We start from the raw sequence: 18,742 nt of genomic DNA on the forward strand, positions 1-18,742 counted from the left end.
GCCGACATTCCGTAGGCTAAATCCGCCACAGATCTTTGAAGGTCACCAATCATTCCCATCAACTCGAATGTGGTGGGCTCACGGGTTTGACATAACTTGGGGTTCCCAGATCGGATGTGCGGCAGGTGACCTGGGTGGGTGTGGCACTTCAACATCGGTATCACCTTGCAATGTGATTCCTTGGTCTGATGCGGCTGCCATAATTTCTTCCGAATTTTGCGTCATCACGAGTTTTGCTAAACTGAACAGAGGTGATGTGACTGGTGACTGACGGATCTGATGGACCGGACTGGTGACTAACGGATCTGAAGAACTGGTGAGCCTTTTTCTGTCTTGCCTCAGCAAAGGAGAACACTGGTTGCTCTGAACCGAGTCTCTGAACCCCCCCTGAAAGAGAAAACATGCAGCGTCTCAGCCCAATCCCACTAATACAGACATGAGCATAACTGAATAACTGCATTCGACTGCTGATCACTGTTTCCAAAATTACTGCCCCCAAAACTGAATCCGATACCCGCAAATATAACTAATTCCCAAAATGCTGAACTGGTGCCCGTAGGCCCTTGATACCCAGAAACACTGAACTGGTGCCCGCAGGCCTGATGCCCAAACTTGCAAACTGATACATGCATTCCTGTAGGGACACACCCTAAAAGCACATAGCAAGCAAGTGAGAGCCAAAACACCCCTATGTTGGGGTAGGGTTTCCCTGTCCTATTTTGTCAGGAGCTAAGGTTTCACTACGCACGCAGCGGTTTCAAACAACCTATAAACGGGTAAGCAACCTGTCCTAGTTTGGAATGGTCACTATGGATCTGAATATGTACTAGGTCGAATGGTCAAAAGGGGTACCCTGGTAAAATCGGGGTTTGTGTTCCCATACTGGCAGAGCCCACAACTGGTCAGCCTTATGGTCATGCCTTGACAAGACAAGCCTCCAGTAAACCGTTCAGGAATAGCAGATGGCAAACACGGTGTCCTAGGCACACCAATGCAAATGCAATGCAAAGAAACACATAAGTGTAATCAAAACAAGATATCATGAGTTCGAGTCAAGTTCTCTAAATCCCCAGCAGAGTCGCCAGAAACTGTAGACGTCCCCGAACGCCCCCGGGAGGAGGAACGAGCCCCCCCCCCCGGTTCCGTTCGATATTGGGCTCACTACAGCTTAGGACTCTAAAATTGTCACGGTTCTAAGTCTGAACCAAAGAGTCCAAATCCGGCAAATCGTTTTGAGAAAATAGATTTTTTGAAAGAAGTGCCAAACATGGACTTCGTGAGCACCCCCGCTCGTCCGATCAAAGATCGGCCTCTACTAACCATGATATCTAGTTTTGCAAATCTTATGCGTTCTTATTCCGGTTATTAGCCTAGATTTACTATGTGATGCGCACAGCATACAAGTATAGACTGGATCGCCTGAATTGGAACAAAACATTTCATGTTTGTTTGTTTGAAAATGGTTTGATGGTGCTACCCGCAAGTAGGCTAAGACGTGGATTTGCCACCCTCGGGTGGGCTTAGAAAAACATGATTTTGCCACTATCTAGTGGGCTTAAAACACACATTTGATGAATTGTTCCTATTCAAATAACCCAACCTTCACCCACAGGCATTCAGGCAGATATATCACATAAGCAATTAGCCTCATGGTAAGCATGCTATTCATGGCAGTCACTCACACGCATGCAAGGATGCTAAAGCATAAAACTTACCGAGTACTCCAAGCCAAAACAGAAGCTAATTAGAAATCCATGCATGATCCTAATTATGCGGAAATGCCTAATGCAACACATGTAAAAAATACAACTATAGCAGGCTCGGCTATTCGGCTATTCTAAACATGGCATATGAAATGCTACAGCTAACATGTATTCAACTTGGAATTGAAAATACAATGCAGTTTGTATGATGCGCCGAGCCCGGTGCATGCAAAACAGATGAATGAATGCAAACATGCTATCATACTGTATGCTAATTGAAACATGCCCTGATCTAACCATCATAAGCGGGTAAATAAAAGAGAGAAAGACGTGGGATTGGAAGACATACATCACACACACGCACACTTATTACAACATTGCCCTCGCTCGGAGGGTCCGAATAAATAGTGCAGTCCAAATATATACAAATTCCTAATTAATTTACAAATTAACTAAGAAAAATAATAAACTGGCATGCAAGCCAGGGACTGCCTTGACTCTTCTTTAGATGATGGATGATGCATGTCCGGGTTGCCTTTGCGCGGAAATCCACTGGGATGCCCCAATTAGCCTCTGTTTTACAATTATTCTTGGAAAGTACGCCAAGCTCCGGAAGGTTGCTAATTCTTGATTTGCTGCAACAGAGAGCAGGAAAGGGGCATAGCAATGTATTTTCACAAATGTATGCATGCCTCGATCCTCGTGCCACCAATCACGCATCTCGATGCATGATGGCCGAGGAGTCGAATTGTGCAATTCAATATAGAATGAATGCACACATAAACACAACAAAACCTAAACTCCATCATGGATAATCCGGAGTGTCGGTAGCTGGGAATTGAGACACGTTCCGTCACTCGAAGTACGAAACGTCCCTCGTTTCCCGTGCTCGGGCTAACTCCTATCCCAAGCACAATGCAATATGCATGATATGCACGAAATGCAACTAAGATACAACCTAACATGCAACATGCTATGAAATGGCATACACAATGCACGAGATAACACGGCATACACAATGCGCTAACATACAACCTAGCATACACAACGCTATGGAATGAAATGGCATACACAATGCGATAATGGACTTACACTAACACAAGTGGACCTCAGCCACACTCACATAAGAGGCCATGAGATGAAAATGAGACAACTCGGAATGCGTGCACACATGCACGCAAACCGAGGACCGAACCTAAGGTACCAGATGCCACTCTAACAAGACATGGCAAGGCATGAAACATGGCATGCAAACATGCAAATTTCAGCGCTAAAATATGACCCAAAATAGCCCCAAATCATGGAAACATGGCACCCGATGCATGGAATGGGACCCGAAATGCAAAACTAGGCATGCGCAATGGCCTATAGCTATACAAAACATGCACTATTTGATCATGAAATGTGAATACAGATTCAAGGCAGCCCCAAAGAAAGCATGTTTACAGTTTTAAGCAAGGCCAAACAGTGAACACAAATAGGGCTAAACCAATATGCAAAATGGCCCTAAATGTGAGATAAAGAAGCAAGTCATGGCTTCCGGCTATAAAAAGATGAGGGCCCTTCAACAATGTTGAAGAGGGGCCCAAAATATGACCTTTGACAGTTTATAACCAGACCCAAAACAGTGCACAAGCATGCTCAAAATACTATGCAAAACAAGGCCAAAAAGAGAGCTATAACACAAAGTATAAAAACGATGCCTCAAACAATGAAAGACACTTAATGAAACATGAAGAGGGGGTCAAAATAAGGCCACTTAAAGTTTGGACCAGAGCCCAAAAATAGAAGCACAAGAGGCTAACAAATCATGCAAAAATGGAGCCAAAAGAGAGATATAAAGGCAAGTGGCAAGTGGAAGCCTCCAACAGTGATGAGCCTTTCAACAATGTTTAAGAAGGGCTCAAATTAAGCCACTTTAAAGTTTATGACATGCCTCAAAACAATTTATACATAGGCCAAAAATACTACACAAGAAAATGGCATACAAGGGAGCTAATGAAGCAAGTGCAACAAGGAGGCCTCAAACAGTGAGAGGCCCTTAAACAAACATGAAAAATACCTCAAAATAATGCTAGCTCCAGTTAGGGTCGGAGCCCAAAACAGCAAGCAAGTATGGCTAATGTATTGAACAAAATAAAGCACAAAAAAGGAGAATAGGGACTCACCCTTGAAGACCAATCTTTGACAGCCTCTTGGCTTGAGTTTGGTGGCTCCTTAGCTCTGGAAAACAGCTTCAAGTGGCTACAATGGAGGTTTGAGGTATGGTGCTAGGTGGTGGTGTAGAAAGGGGTGTAGGAACTTAAAGGTTTGGAGGGTTGAAGTGTAGAGAGAGGGAGATACAATGCAAGGGGCTTAAGGCAAATTTTTGTAACCCTAAAACATGCAGCTGGAGGGCCTGTTATATAGGCAAAAGTGGGGGGAAAAAGGGGAGAAAAATGGAGGGAAATGAAGCCAAGTTTCCCTCCAAAAGTTGCCCCCCCCGGATACAGAATCTGGGGGGAAAAGGAGGGTGTATCTGCACTGTACTTGATGCAAGGATTCTGGCCGGCCAGTTATCTAGGGTTTAGGTGGCCGGCCGGCTACCTTCCATGGTCGGTCGGCTAGGGGTCAAAAGGGTCAAGAAGCATTAGTGGCCGGCCACCCCAAAAAGAGAGCCTCTGATGTGTGCACAACACAACCAAGTGGTTAAAAACTGGAGACAATGAACCAGGAGAGAGAACAACCCAAATTTCAAAGGGGTTCAAAAGGTTCAAAAGAAATTACTGGCCGGCCACCAAATATTGGTGGCCTCCCAGATGTGTATATCACAAATATGGGGTTTAGGGTGCAAGAAAATGGCCCAAGGGTGGTCAACATTGGCTTTGAAGTGAGGAAAAACGGGCGACGGAGGGCGATAGAGGGATAAAACTGGTTGTCTGAACAATTGTTGGCCTCCCACCCTTCTACGACCTTCTTACCAATGAAACAGAGGTTCCTTCCAAAAACGAACCAAAATCGATGCAAAATGAAGGTTCGGGGGCCGAAACGCGCAGCTCGAGGCCCCGAAAACTGACTGTTAGGCACCGGGAGTGGTGTTCGACCACGAAGTCGGTTTCTCGGACCACAGTGTCCCTCAAAAGGGAGCAAATAAGACGTATGCCAAAAACCGGAGCAAACGGAGATGGTTAAGCGGTCCCGAACCGAGGCACACGGCCAACGGCTCCGAAAAAATCAGAAACCGGACTCCAAACGGGCAAAATGGCCTACGATCACGAAACGTAGCCTACGGCCACTAAGAAATGATCTACGGGACCTCTCCCTCCCTTCGGGAAGAGAAAATAGAGCCTGGTTCGCAAACCGAGGCAAAGCATAAAAGAGTCCGGAAGTCGGGAGGCAAGGCTCGCAGCCGAGACTCTGAAACCTCTGAACGAGCACGATATGCAACATCACCAAGCACTCAATCGGTGACGTCTGAGTCTTAAGGTCGGTCAAAAATGAGGTGTCTACAATCAGTATTCCTACAATACCCAAGTTGAAATGGCCATCCAAGAACTTGAAGCAACCCCCCAGAACCCAACAGAGCCTTTTGTGGAATTTGTTACAAGGTGGAGAGCAAAGGCAGCACAGATGACAGATCGTCGCCCTTCTGAGAGGGATCAAGTGCAGATGATGGTGCGAAACCTCGAGCATGATATGTTGCAAAATTTGATAGTCGCTCCGCTATCCACTTTCAAAAGTTTGCACGAACTGGGGGTCCAGATCGAGAATGCGTTCAACAGTGGGATCATTCCCAGAACAAGTGAATCGACAAGGAGGGTGATTTTAGGGAGTACCAACGCTGGTAGTAGCGCTATTCCCAAACCCACCGAAATCAATACAGTCGCCACAGCTGACCCTTTTTCCAAACCAAGCCTATAAACAGCTAGCCTAGCCCGAGCTCAGGGTAGAACTTTCACCCCCCTTTATATGAGCCTGACTAGCGCACTAAAAGCCTTGATGGAAAGAGGGCATCTCAAACCCCTCGATCCTCAAACTCTTTCTGACCCACTTCCAGCCAGACATAACCCCTCCAAGTACTGTATGTACCATTAGCAGTGCGGTCATGGCACCGACCGTTGCTACCGCCATCGTCATGAGATCCAAAATCTCATCGACAATCAGACGATAGCTCCACCTTCAGACCCCAATGACCAAATATCCTGCCTACCTCAATCTCATCCATATACTGCCATCCACCTATGACCCCAACATATACATCACCCCGGCCCATCTACCCAAGCCTGAGGTGTTTATCCCAGAAAGCATGGACTTATGCATAATGGGCGAACCTGAACCTCAACCATCTCAAACCCGTGAACCCACTACTTCTGAGTTGATGGGAATGATTAAAGATCTTCAAAGAATCGTGACAGATCTGGCCTCTGGGACATTGGCTCCATCATCGACCACACCACATACCGAGAACTTCATGTCAAAAGGCTCCTCGATCTTGGGACGGGCTGCATTTGAGGAAGGCCAATCCCTTGGCAAAGTGGAGGCGAGTGGAAAGAACAAAGTAGGGGCGGGCATGGATCACCATGAACATCTCCTGTTCGCTGTTAAGGCTTTGAAAGCCGAGGAACTGAACAAAGAGCAAGTCCTCGCAGTTGTTGCAAAAGCTGTGGATGACACTTTCGCTACTCAAGTTGGGGGCAGTCTGAATCAAAGGGAACATCGGAAGAAGGGCTGTCATACCAGAGACGATCCTGTTATCTCTAATCCTCCACTCGAAAGAGATCGGCAAACCAGGCCAGCACCTGCCAATCCCTTTGCTGGTGCGCCCAGTAAAAATCCACAAGCCTTGAAGTACCAACCCCGAGGTCGGAGGGTCTTCCATGCCCTCTATATGCCTTTGTCCAAATCTCTCCAAATCCTTATTGGACAAGGCCATCTCAAATCCCTTGAGCCTCGGCCTCTCCCGAACTCTTTTCCGGCTACACATGATGCTATCCAGTACTGCGCGTACCATCAACAAACTGGCCATACTACCAACGACTGCTTCCGTCTTTGCCATAAAGTAAAGGATCTATTTGACAATGGGGTCATCCTCCCGCCGAGCTCAGCAAAGTCTACCAGCACTAGATCGGTGAATTTGGGGGGATAATGTTATGTGATCGGGGGATGAACCACCTGCAGACAGCGCTCGATTAACTCCAGACGTGGGAATGGCATGCACTGTTCTGAGCAATATGCAAATACCAATTTTTTTGCTTTCTGACTTGGGTATTGGGTCAGTCCTGTTGTGTCGTACAGAGTCAGTCTTTTCTTACTGAGTCAATTGGGTCTGTCTTGTTGTACGGAGTCAGTCCTGTTTTGTTAGAGTCAGGTGATTCCAGGGGTGTTACCTCGGGCATCACTGTTTTGTTTTGTGTTTGTCTTTTTGCTTTTTTTTTGAGTGTGTTTCTGTCTTGGAGCCAGTAACGCCAACAAATTTGAATGAACAGCAGTGATTTTCACATTCTTGTGTTCGCTTTTGTCTTGTGCCAGTTGTGCCAGAAGTTCTAAATGAATCGACAGTGCTTTTCACCTGCTTTTCTGTGCTTTGAAAATCATTGCATCGACCTAAGTTTTTCAAAACCTTTTGAACATTGTGATGAAAACAAAGGGGAAGGAATTCCTCGGGATTTGTAAAACTTTGATCAAATTGAGAGAAAGAGAGGAGTGCTAAGCCCTTAATGAATGAAATCATGTTTGTTAACGTGAGTACTGAGAAGGATCCTGGCTTGATCCAGATTGGTCCCACACCGTCTTCAGCGCAAGCGATTAGTCGCTTTCTTAAAAGATTTCAAAAAAAATGTTTTACGCGGTCCTGTGAAGACCTGTGTGGAATCACTTTTGAGATTGTGCAGCTTAGGATCGCTCTCAGCCTCGAGACTCGACTCCTCATTTTCAAACCTTGGACTAGAACTCAGAAAGTTCAAAGGTCAACTACAATGTAAGGCCTGTGTGGCTGGATCTAGAGCAGCCCGTGAATTAGCGGCAACAAAGTCAGATCAAGAAGCTTGCGAAGCCAGATCAGGAGCATCCCTCGAACTAGGGGCAAGAATTTCAAATGTGCTCGAAGAGTCCAAGATGAAGATCGGCAAGAATGCCAAACCCCAGAAGGGAGGAAAGAAGAAGACATTGTTGAAGGACAACCGAGTTCCTATCCACAAACACTAGGGGTAAATTCACCTTCCATTGGATGGACTCTTGCATTGTCAGCGAACAACATCCATTCTCCTGGATTCAGATGACTTTGGGATCTCAAAACCATTTGACATGGACAAAGCTATACTTTTACCCTTGAGAGGCTCGCTGGACCGAAAACCCGGAAGGGCGGCCCAGGCAAAAGTTAGAGCAAGAAAAGAAGAAAAAGAACAAAAAAAGAAAATCAAAAAAGAAATGAAATGAAAAGAAAAGAACACAAAAATTGAAAAGAAGAAAAACATAGCTCGCAAGGTTGAAAACCCGCAAAGGGCGGCCTTGGCAAAAGTTAGAGCGCAAAAGGAGAGGTTAATACTCGAGTGTACCTTAACCCCGAACTACGTGAGGCTTGATTCCCACCTTTGGGATACGTAGGCAACTTCATTCTGAAGTCCAGCCGTAAAACACTGTGTCCATGTAATGGTTTTGATCATCTTTGCTTTCTCTGAATCCGAAAATTTGGTTGTGTTCGTCACTCTGAGGACTGACTACAATGCGTCGCGGTGCTATCCAAACAAGGGGCAACTTTCCATTGCCATTCAATACGCTGCGGTGCCGTTCAAACAAGGGGCAACTTTCCATTGCCAGGAAGCTCTCTTCAAGCACGGGGCAATTTTGCTCCGGATCTGAAGTTGTGCATCTCAAGAGTGGGTTCCATGCCCGTTGAGCAGTGGCCGTTTGCAAAAATAGTTTTTGAGAATTTTTAATGAGGTTGACCAATTTTCTCTCAAAAATTATTCCATTTTTCCAAAACTGGACCATTTCTTGGACCCAAAAAAGGAAAATTTTCAGTGCTCATAACCTGACTTGCATGATTTTAAATCAGAAAATTGAACAAGCATGTTAATCGAACTCTCATTTTGGTCAAAATTGTTTTAGTAGAAAGCCCAAAAAACAAAAAATGGTCGAAATGATGAACTAGGGGCACAGTCGAGTCAGGTGTTCTGTCTTTTCCCCATTGCCACAATACTTGCCAAGAAGGGCACTCTACCTGCCAGAAAAGGGCACAACTGAAGTTAACAGCAAAAGGGCTGAAAGCTCTCTCACCCGCCGAGCAACGAGGTATCAAGCCAAGTGCGAAGCACGAACTGGAATGGATCAAGATATTCCACTCCCTCATCTGGACAAATCTGATCACATCCAAACTCCCCAGTAGAGCATCGTCAACCGATGTCAGTTGCAGATTTGCTACACACCCAGTTGTAGCACAGCCCCTCTGTGGGAGAAACTCACTAGCCGCGTGCAGAAGAAGAAAAATCTAGCGGAATGCTAGGGGCAAGAGCCCACAACTTTCTGTTTATCCATCAACCACCCAGGGGAGGGATAAAAAATGAGAGATTAAAGAATAGAGAGATGTGCGCTGAGAGAAAAAGTGAGGAAAGGGCTTTTTCAGAAAAACAGAGCCTGAGGGCCGAGTGATGTGAGAATCACAAATAAGAAAAGGGTGGGAAATAATACCCGGAGAAACTGGCTCCTCGCGTACTGAGAGGTCTCTCGTCTTTGTAACACGTCTGAGTGTTGTGTCTTTTGTTTTGTCTCGATTCTTGCTTTGAGTCAGTCCGAGTGTGTCTCGATGTGTTTAGGTTGTTTACCTTTTGTTTTCCATTATTGAGTCTTTTTCGCTGTGTTCAGTTGTAGGCTCAATACTCGGCCGAGAACTCATTTCTCAATTTCAAAAAAATCATCTTGTGCTCAGAGTGCTGTGCCATTCTCCACATTTGTGCAAAACAGGATTTGTTCTTTCATAAAACTGCAGGGTCCACCCCCGATAAGTGTGAACGGTAAAACAAGGACCTATCTGAATTCCGGACTGCAAAGCAAAAGAAAAGATGGAAAATTTTGAGCATCTAAGTGTGTTTCACCTTCAGAAAATTCTGAGATTGCATTCCATATGTACCTCTTCAGGCCTTGTCAGTGCTCCGAAGAATGAGTGTGCCTCTACTCCAAGCTTAAGCATGCTTCAAGTCAAAATGGCAATTAAAGTAGCAGCAGATGTTATCTCTCGCCAATATGAACAGGGTGTGCCCTTTTTAAGCTGAGTGTGTTGCAAAGTCCTCTAAGAGGTAAATCAGAGGCACCAGAGTACATATTTGATGCTCCTCTACTGCATAGAATGTGAACTTTCATATACACTGTTGTTGCATGCGTGCCGCGCATCGTTATGATTCATGCATAGAATATGCTTGCTTTCGATTCCGCATAGAATATGCTTTGCTTGTTTCATGCATAGAATATGCTTGCTTTCAATATTGCATAGAATGTGCTTCCATACTTGCATAGAAAATGCCTGTATCTTTTGCATAGAAAATGCCCCCATACTTGCATAGAAGATGCATTTTATCGCACTTTCTTGTGCATTTTACCTCACTCGCACTGTCTTGTGCACTTACACTTTGTGTCTCACTTGCACTGTCTTGTGCATCTTGTGGTTGTATCTCAATCGCATTGTTTTGTGCATTTCAAATCACTCACGCTGTTTAGCGTATCGCACTGTCTTGTGCATTTCAAATCACTCGCGCTGTTTAGCGTATCGCACTGTCTTGTGCATTTCAAATCACTCGCGCTGTTTAGCGTATCGCACTGTCTTGTGCATTTCAAATCACTCGCGCTGTTTAGTGTATCGCACTGTCTTGTGCATTTCTAATCACTCGCGCTGCTTAGCGTATCGCACTATTTTGTGCATTGTACCATTCACGCTATCTTGCGCACCTCACCTGCACTTGTTAGTGTATTACATCGCGCTATCTTGCGCCGTGACCATTACTTGCATTGTGCATGTATTTTATCGTGCTATCTTGCGCACCTCACCTTTAGCTCGCACTGTCTTGTGCACTCACCTGGTCCAGGAGACTTTAAATCCTCCGGTCTAAGGAGACCTTAAATCCTACATCTTTATTCGCACTGTCTTGTGCACTCCCTGGTCTAGGAGACCTTAAATCCTCTAAAGGTGCAATTCCTTTGGTGTTTGTCATGCCCGAACGACTGCCAGTGGTCTGGTATAGCCACCTGCCTGTGTTAGCAGTGAGTTCCTAGGAGATCAACTGAGACGGTGGAAACTAGAGTTTGAATGGCTCTTGCCTAGAACGCAAAGGTTCGGGATTTCCGAGACTAAAGTCTGGTTTAAATACCCAGAGGTATATCCTCGGTTTGAAATCTGTGTGGCAGCCCCATAGATCGAGATAGCATGTGTATGCGCCTCAATTCTGGATACTGAACCAACCTAGTCTGTCACCCTGTTGGAGAATAGGGAAAGCTGCGACCATAGTCAGGGAGAAAAGTAGTACCTGTGGCTCAATCAAGAAGAAGCGAGAGATCCCCAACAGCGTGAGGCACGATATTGCATGTACGGTTCATTCGAAGCTGGTGCAACCAGACGAATCACGCAGGTATTGTATCTTCTCCGTGTGAAACGTGGCGAGAATCGAATAACTCTCCGAATTCTTAACTGCATGAAATGCAGTTGTTGCTTTGCATTCTTGCTTAAAACTGTTGCATCTATTTGCGAATACTTGCCTCATTACAGCTTGCTGCATTTGCATGATCATGAGCTACATTCGGCTTTGTGCATATCATTTTGCATTTTGCCCCTGCCTGCGGGCATGCCTGTGGGCACATCTTTGTTATTTTGTATGTTTGTCTAAGTCTTCGGCCTTGTCAAAAATGGGCCGTCTCTGGGCTTTGACATTCACTCCCGTCACTTATGACTTCCGAGTTCTGTCAAAGAGGGGCAACTGTAGACACCCCATTTTTGACCGACCTTAAGACTCAGACGTCACCAATTGAGCGCTTGGTGATGTTGCATATTGTGCTCGCTCTGAGGTTTCAAAGTTTCGGCTGCGAGCCTTGCCTCCGGACTTCGAGGCTCTTGCGTGCTTTGCCTCGGTTCGCGAACCAGGCTTGGTTTTCTCTGTTTCTCTTCCAGAAGGGGGAGAGAGGTCTCGTAGATCATCTCTCAGGGGCCGTAGGCTACGTTTCATGGTCGTAGGCCATTTTGCCCGTTTGGAGTCCGGTTTCTGGTTTTTCGGAGCCGTTGGCCGTGTGCCTCGGTTCAGGACTACTTAACCACCTCCATTTGCTCCGGTTTTTGGCATGCATCTCATTTACTCCCTTTTGAAGGACACTGCGGTCCGAAAAACCAAATTCGTGGTCAAACACTACTTCCGGGGCCTAACAGTCAGTTTTCGGGGCCTCGGACTGCGCGTTTCGGCCCCCGAACCTCCATTTTGCATCGGTTTGAGTTCATTTTTGGTAGGGACCTCTGTTTCATTGTTAGGAAGGTCGTAGAAGGGTGGGAGGCCGGTAATTGTTCTGACAACTAGTTTTATTCCTCCATCGCCCTCCGTCACCCGTTTTTCTCACTTGAAAGCCAATGTTGACCACCCTAAGGCCACTTTTTCCAGCCCTAAACCACATATTTGTGTTGTACACACCTGGGAGGCCACCAATATCACATGGCCGGCCAGTAATTGTGTTTGACCCTTTTGAACCCCTCCAAAAAGTGGGCTTTTCTCTCTCCTGATTTACTTTCTCCAGTTTTTGACGACATGGTTGTGTTGTGCACACATGGGAGGCTACCAATCTGGGGTGGCCGGCCACTAATACTGCTTGAACCTTTTGACCCTTGGCTGGCCGGCCATGGAGAGGGCCGGCCGGCCACCTGCAACTTAAATACCAGGCCGGCCTTGCTCCCCTCCTCTGGTACATTACAAATCTGTATTTTGTTTCCTCCTAGATTGTGTATCAGAGGGGCTGCACTTTTGGAGGAAAATTTGAAATCCATTTCCCCCCTTTTTTCCCACACTCTTGCCTATATATCCAGGCCCTCCAGCTCCCTTTTGAAAGGTGAGAAAGTTTGGTTTAAGCCTCCTACATTGTATATCTCTCTCTCTACACTCCAACCCTCAAAACCTCTCAAATCCTACATCCATTCTACTCCATCTCCAAGCCAACCAATCCACACTCCATTCCAGCAGCTTCAAGGCCATTTCCAGAGGTCAAGGGCTCCCAAACTTGGTCCAAGAGTTGTTGAAGCATTGGTCTTCAAGGGTAAGTCTTCTATCCCTCTCTTTGGCCCTATTTTTGCTCAATATATTAGCTCCTCTTGCTTGCATATTTGGGCTCTGATCCTAACTGAAAATAGCATTATTTTGAGCTCCTTTTCATGTTTGTTTAAGGGCCTCTCCCTGTTTGAGGCTTCCTTTTTACACTTGCTTCTTTACCTCTCTTGTATGCCTCTTTCTTGCATAGTATTTTGGGCCTATTTGTAAACTATTTTGAGCTTGGTTATAAACTATAAAGTGGCTTATTTTGATCCCTTCTTCAACATTTTTGAAGGAATCTTCACTGTTTGAGGCTTCCTTTTGTCACTTGCCTCTTTATCCCTCTTTTGGCCTTATTTTTGCATGTTTTGTTAGCCCCTTGTGCTTGTATTTTTGGGCTCTAGTCCGAACTGTAAATAGACTTATTTTGACACCTTCTTCATGTTTTATCAAGGGACTTTTTCTTTTTGAAGCTCCCTTTTTGCTCTTTGTGTTTAAACCTCTTTTTAGGCCTTATTTTGCATAGTATTTTAAGCTTGCATGTGCACTGTTTTGGGTTTGGTCACTAACTGTAAAATACCATTTTTTGGGCCCCTCTTCAACTTTGTTGAAGGTCCTTCCTCTTTTTGAGGCCAGAAACCATCACTTTCTTCTTTGTCTCCCTTTTGGCCCATTTCTTGCACAATAGTTTAGCCATACTTGTGTTTGTTTTTGTGGCTTGTTGTAAATTGTAAAGTGCTTCATTTTGAGCCCCTATTCAACTTTGTTGAAGGGCTCTTGGCCATTTAGGGCCAGAAGATGCTACTTGCTTCATTATCTCTCTTACGGGGCCATTTTTGCATGCTAACTTAGCCCTATTTGTGTTCACTTTTTGGCCTTGCTTAAAACTAGAAATATGCATGTTTTGGGACTTCCTTGCTTCTGTCTTCATACTTCATGATCAAATAATGCATGTTTTGTATAGCTATAGGCCAATGCATATGCCTAGTTTTGTGTTTCGGGTTCATTCCATGCATCGGGTGCCATGTTTCCATGTTTTGGGGCTGTTTTGCATCATATTTCAGCACTGAAATTTGCATGTTTTCATACCATGTGTCATGCCTTGCCATGCCTTGTTAGTGTTGCATGCTATGCCTTAGGTTCAGTCCTCGGTTTGTGTGCACGTGTGCACACATCTCGAGTGTCTCATTTTCATCCAATGGCTACTGGTTTGAGTGTGGCTGAGGTCCACTCATATTGGTGTAAGTTCATTGTGCATTGTGTATGCCATTTCATTTCATAGCATTGCGTATGCTAGGTTGTATGTTAGAGCATTGTGTATGCCATGTTACCTCGTGCATCGTGTATGCCATTTCATAGCATTGTGCATGCTAGGTTGTATATTAGTTGCATTCATGTATTTCATGCATATTGCATTGTGTTTGGGATAGGAGTTAGCCCGAGCACGGGAAACGAGGGACGTTTCGTACTTCGAGTGACGGAACGTGTCTCAATTCCCAGTCACCGACACTCCGGATTATCCATGATGGAGTTTAGGTTTTGTTGTGTTTATATGTGCATTCATTTCATATTGAGTAGTGCAATTCGACTCTTCGGCCATCATGCATCGATATGCGTAATTGGTGGCACGAGGACCGAGGACTACACTCCCTGAAGAGTAGTCATGCATACATATGTGAAAATACGTTGCCATGCCCCTTTGTTGCTCTCTGTTGCAGCAAATCAGAAATCGACAGCCTTTCGGAGCTTGGCACGCATTCTAAGAACAATTGCAAATAGAGGCAAACCGGGGCATTGCGAGGGATTCTCCGCACAAGGCAACCCGAGCATGCATCATTCATCATCCGGAGCAGATTTGAGGCAGTCCCTGGCTTGCATGCCAATTTATTGCTTTCCTAATTTAATTTGTTAATTAATTAGGGTTTTGTACATATTTGTACTGTAATTATTCATTTGGGACTGTATATTATTTATTCGGACCCTCTGCGCGAGGGCAATGTTGTAATAAGTGTGCGTGTGTGTGATGTATGTCTTCCAACCCCACGCCTTTCTCCCTTTTATTTACCCGCTTATGATGGTTAGATTAGGGCATGTTTCAATTAGCATACAGTATGATAGCATGCTTGCATTCATTCATCTGTTTTGCATGCACCGGGCTCAGCGCATCATACTAACTGCATTGTATTTTCAATTCCAAGTTAAATACATGTTAGCTGTAGCATTTCATATGCCATGTTTAGAATAGCTGAGCCTGCTATAGTTGCATTTTTGCATGTGTTGCATTTGGCATTTTCGTATAATTAGGATCATGCATGGATTTCTAATTAGTTTCTGTTTTGGGTTGGAGTACTCGGTAAGTTTTTATGCTTTAGCATCCTTGCATGTGTGTGAGTGACTGCCATGATAGCATGCTTACCATGAGGCTATTTGCTTATGTGATATAACTGCCTGAATGCCTGTGGGTGAAGGTTGGGTTATTTGAATTGGAACAATTCATCAAATGTGTGTTTTAAGCCCACTAGATAGTGACAAAATCATGTTTTTCTAAGCCCACCCGAGGGTGGCAAATCCACGTCTTAGCCTACTTGCGGGTAGCACCATCAAACCACTTTAAAAAAATAAACATGAAATGTTTTGTTCCAAATTAGACGATCCAGTCTATACCTGTATGTTGTGCGCATCACATAGTAAATCTAGGCTAATAACCGGAATAAGAACACATAATGTTTTAAAAAATAGATATCATGGTTAGTAGAGGCCGATCTTTGATCGGGCGAGCGGGGGTGCTCACGAAGTGACCTTCCCCAATCGTACCCAAGTTCCCGAGCCGAGGTAACTTTGGTGATGATGGACCCGTGGCCTTAGGCAAACGAGTCAGGGTTTCCTAAATTTCCCCAAAATATAACATTTAGGTGGCGACTCTGTATCTGGCAAAGCAGTCCATGTTTGGCACTTCTTTCAAAATCTGTTTTCTCAAAACGATTTGTCGGATTTGGACTCTTTGGTTCAGATTAAGAACCGTGACAATTTGAGTCCAAACTGTAGTGAGCCCAAACGAACAGAACGGGACTCACCCTCCCGGGGCGTTCGGGGACGTCTACAGTGCCCATTTGAGAACCAAGATTAAAAGCTACGTTTTTGTAGCTTGGGGGTAAAAGGCTAGATTGGCTTTTTTGACAATAAGTCATTTGGGAAGTCCAAAAAAGTTGCATGTGAAATTACCATTATACCCTTCATGTTGTCTAGGGTTGTACATGGGTGAAAATGTAAATTTACTAAATTGGGTAGGGATATTTTGGTCATTTGATTGTGATGTGACATTATAAACAAATATTAACCGAAAAAGTCAAAAGCAATTTTTTACGAACTTCCCAAATCACTTTCTAAAAAAGCCAAATACTTGGTAAAAAATCAAAAGTCAGCATTTTACCATCTTTCCAAAACACTCCTAAATTGGTAGTTTTCTATTTTAATGTTTAAAGATTTTTGCTTTAGTTTATTGGCAAGAGTATGTTATTTGAATTTGACCTTTTTTTAATTTTTGTTAGGCCCACATTAGAGAGCTTGAAGAAGAAGTGAACCTTCTTGAGAATCTTTCACATCCAAACATTGTTGTAAGTATTTGATTTGCATTCTTCCTGAAGCAATGGTTGTTCATTTTTATTGTCTTGTCTGTCTATTTTTATATTTTTGGTCGGTTTTCTAACTTTACTCGTCTTTTCTTTTTCTTGAAGAGATACTTGGGAACAACTAGAGAGGACGCATCGTTGAATATTTTGTTGGAAATTGTCCCTGGTGGATCTATCTCTTCACTTCTGGGAAAATTTGGTTCATTTCTCGAGTCTGTAAGTTGATTACCACTTATTCAAATTATATATTTTTGTTTTTAAGTATTGAAGTTTATATCAAATAACACTCTGTCGAGAGGCAAGGCCTGCTTATTGACTTAAAAAAATTTCATTTTAGGATTTTTTTTAATCAACAAAATAAGAAAACTTTATTGATAAAATCAAAACATTACATATGAAGACCATCAATAAAGAAAAGACGAGAGCTCGATAGCATCATAGCACCTCAACCTGATCCCAACTAGGTTGACACCAAGAAGGATGCCCAATCTTGTGCTAGCTCAAGCCAAAATGTTGGTGAGGAACCAACAACAAACAGAAAAATCACCCCAAAACAAAGGAGTAACAAACAATCAAACCGACCCCACCTGTTAAAACTACCAAACAGCAGCCATCTATCCTACAGACAACAATCTCCACAGCCAAAAATTAGCCCAGAATTCTGATTCTGTTCCGTTGCCTTGAGCAAGATCTTACTTGCTGAAGGTTGAACGCCACATCATTAATAAAAAAATATATCCCATGTGTTATATTTCAACCATAAAGCAATTCTAACCTTCAGCAACTCCCCAAAATCCGTAAAATCTGGTTGAATTGCATTGAACACACATTCATTTTTGAGCTTCCACACAGACCACGTGATAGCAAAAGGAATAGAATGCCATATCCTCCTTTCAAACCTGCTACAGCTTGTACCTAACTACTATTCCAGAAGATCTCCAATAGACCCAGGAATTACCCAAGACAAGTTCCACCAATCCAATCATTTAGACCACATTCTCCATACCCAAGGGCAATGTAGCAGGAAGTGATTGACAGTTTCCTTATTCTCCCTGCAAAACAGACAATAATTGTTCACATTGGGATCCAAAACTGCAATTCTTTGAAGATAGAAAGCCGTTTTCACTCGACCTTTCCAGGCCAACCAACCAACCAAAAGATTTCACTCTTGGTGGTGCATTGTTACCCCACAGCAGTTTAGTAATCCTAAAAGATGGGCCTTGAGCAAACTCACACCATCTTCTGGCAGAGGAAACAAAAAAAGAGCCTGATGGTTCTGCATTCCACCAAGCTTGATCATCAATATTGATCCTTAGATTGGGAACATCCTCCAATACCTCAATAAGCCTTTTAACCTCCTCCTCTTCCCAGGCTCGTAAAGGTCTTTTGAATGAAAACTGCAACCCTCCAGCTGCACATCTCTGGTTTGAACAAAAGACTTCAAGGAGCCATCCTTACCCCCTAATAAGTTAAAAAGCCTAGGGAAGACATCCTCCAACTTTCCAATCACCAACCATTTGTCTCTCCAAAAGTGTGTCCTTTCACCATTACCAATCACAATTTTAAAATTTTCAACAAAAAATAAGTGCAGATCAACATTTGACAGAATAGAAGATAATATATCTCGCCAAACTAAGGACATAGATCTAGTAATCACCACATTTGAAATTTCTCCTGGAACCTGTTTTCCAAGTAGGTTATGAGAATGTACATGAGATGAAAAGCTACACTCAGAACTTGAAAACCTTGCTTCTATACTATGTAATTTGCTTGTTTTTTTTTTTTTTGATATTCTTGCTGAATTTGTATGCTGAGCAGGTTATAAGAATGTACACAAAACAATTGTTGTTGGGAGTGGAATACCTCCACAGGAATGGAATAATGCGCAGGGACATTAAGGTATCTTCACCTTCTTGCAAATGATTCTTAACAAGGATAAAACTTCTCTCTCTCTCTCTCTCTCTCTCTCTCTCTATGTATATATATATGTATGATAAAGGGCTTGCTTTTGTCAGGGAGCTAATATCCTTGTTGATAATAAGGGGTGCATAAAACTTGCAGACTTTGGTGCATCAAAGAAAGTTATTGAGCTGGTGTGAACAATGTTTCCTCTATTTCATTTTTTATTTAATTTTTCTAGTTATTTATTTTGTTTTCTTTCTAA

At 43.8% G+C, this 18,742-nt stretch overlaps 1 pseudogene; it reads left to right on the forward strand.

Annotated features, from left to right (window-relative positions):
- LOC114258106 (mitogen-activated protein kinase kinase kinase NPK1-like) overlaps positions 1 to 18,742 on the forward strand; it is a 45,220-nt pseudogene that overhangs the window by 24,289 nt on the left and 2,189 nt on the right.

This window comes from Camellia sinensis, chromosome 3, assembly GCF_055761805.1.
Source record: "Camellia sinensis isolate YWXY chromosome 3, ASM5576180v1, whole genome shotgun sequence".
NCBI classification, from domain to species: Eukaryota; Viridiplantae; Streptophyta; class Magnoliopsida; order Ericales; family Theaceae; genus Camellia; species Camellia sinensis.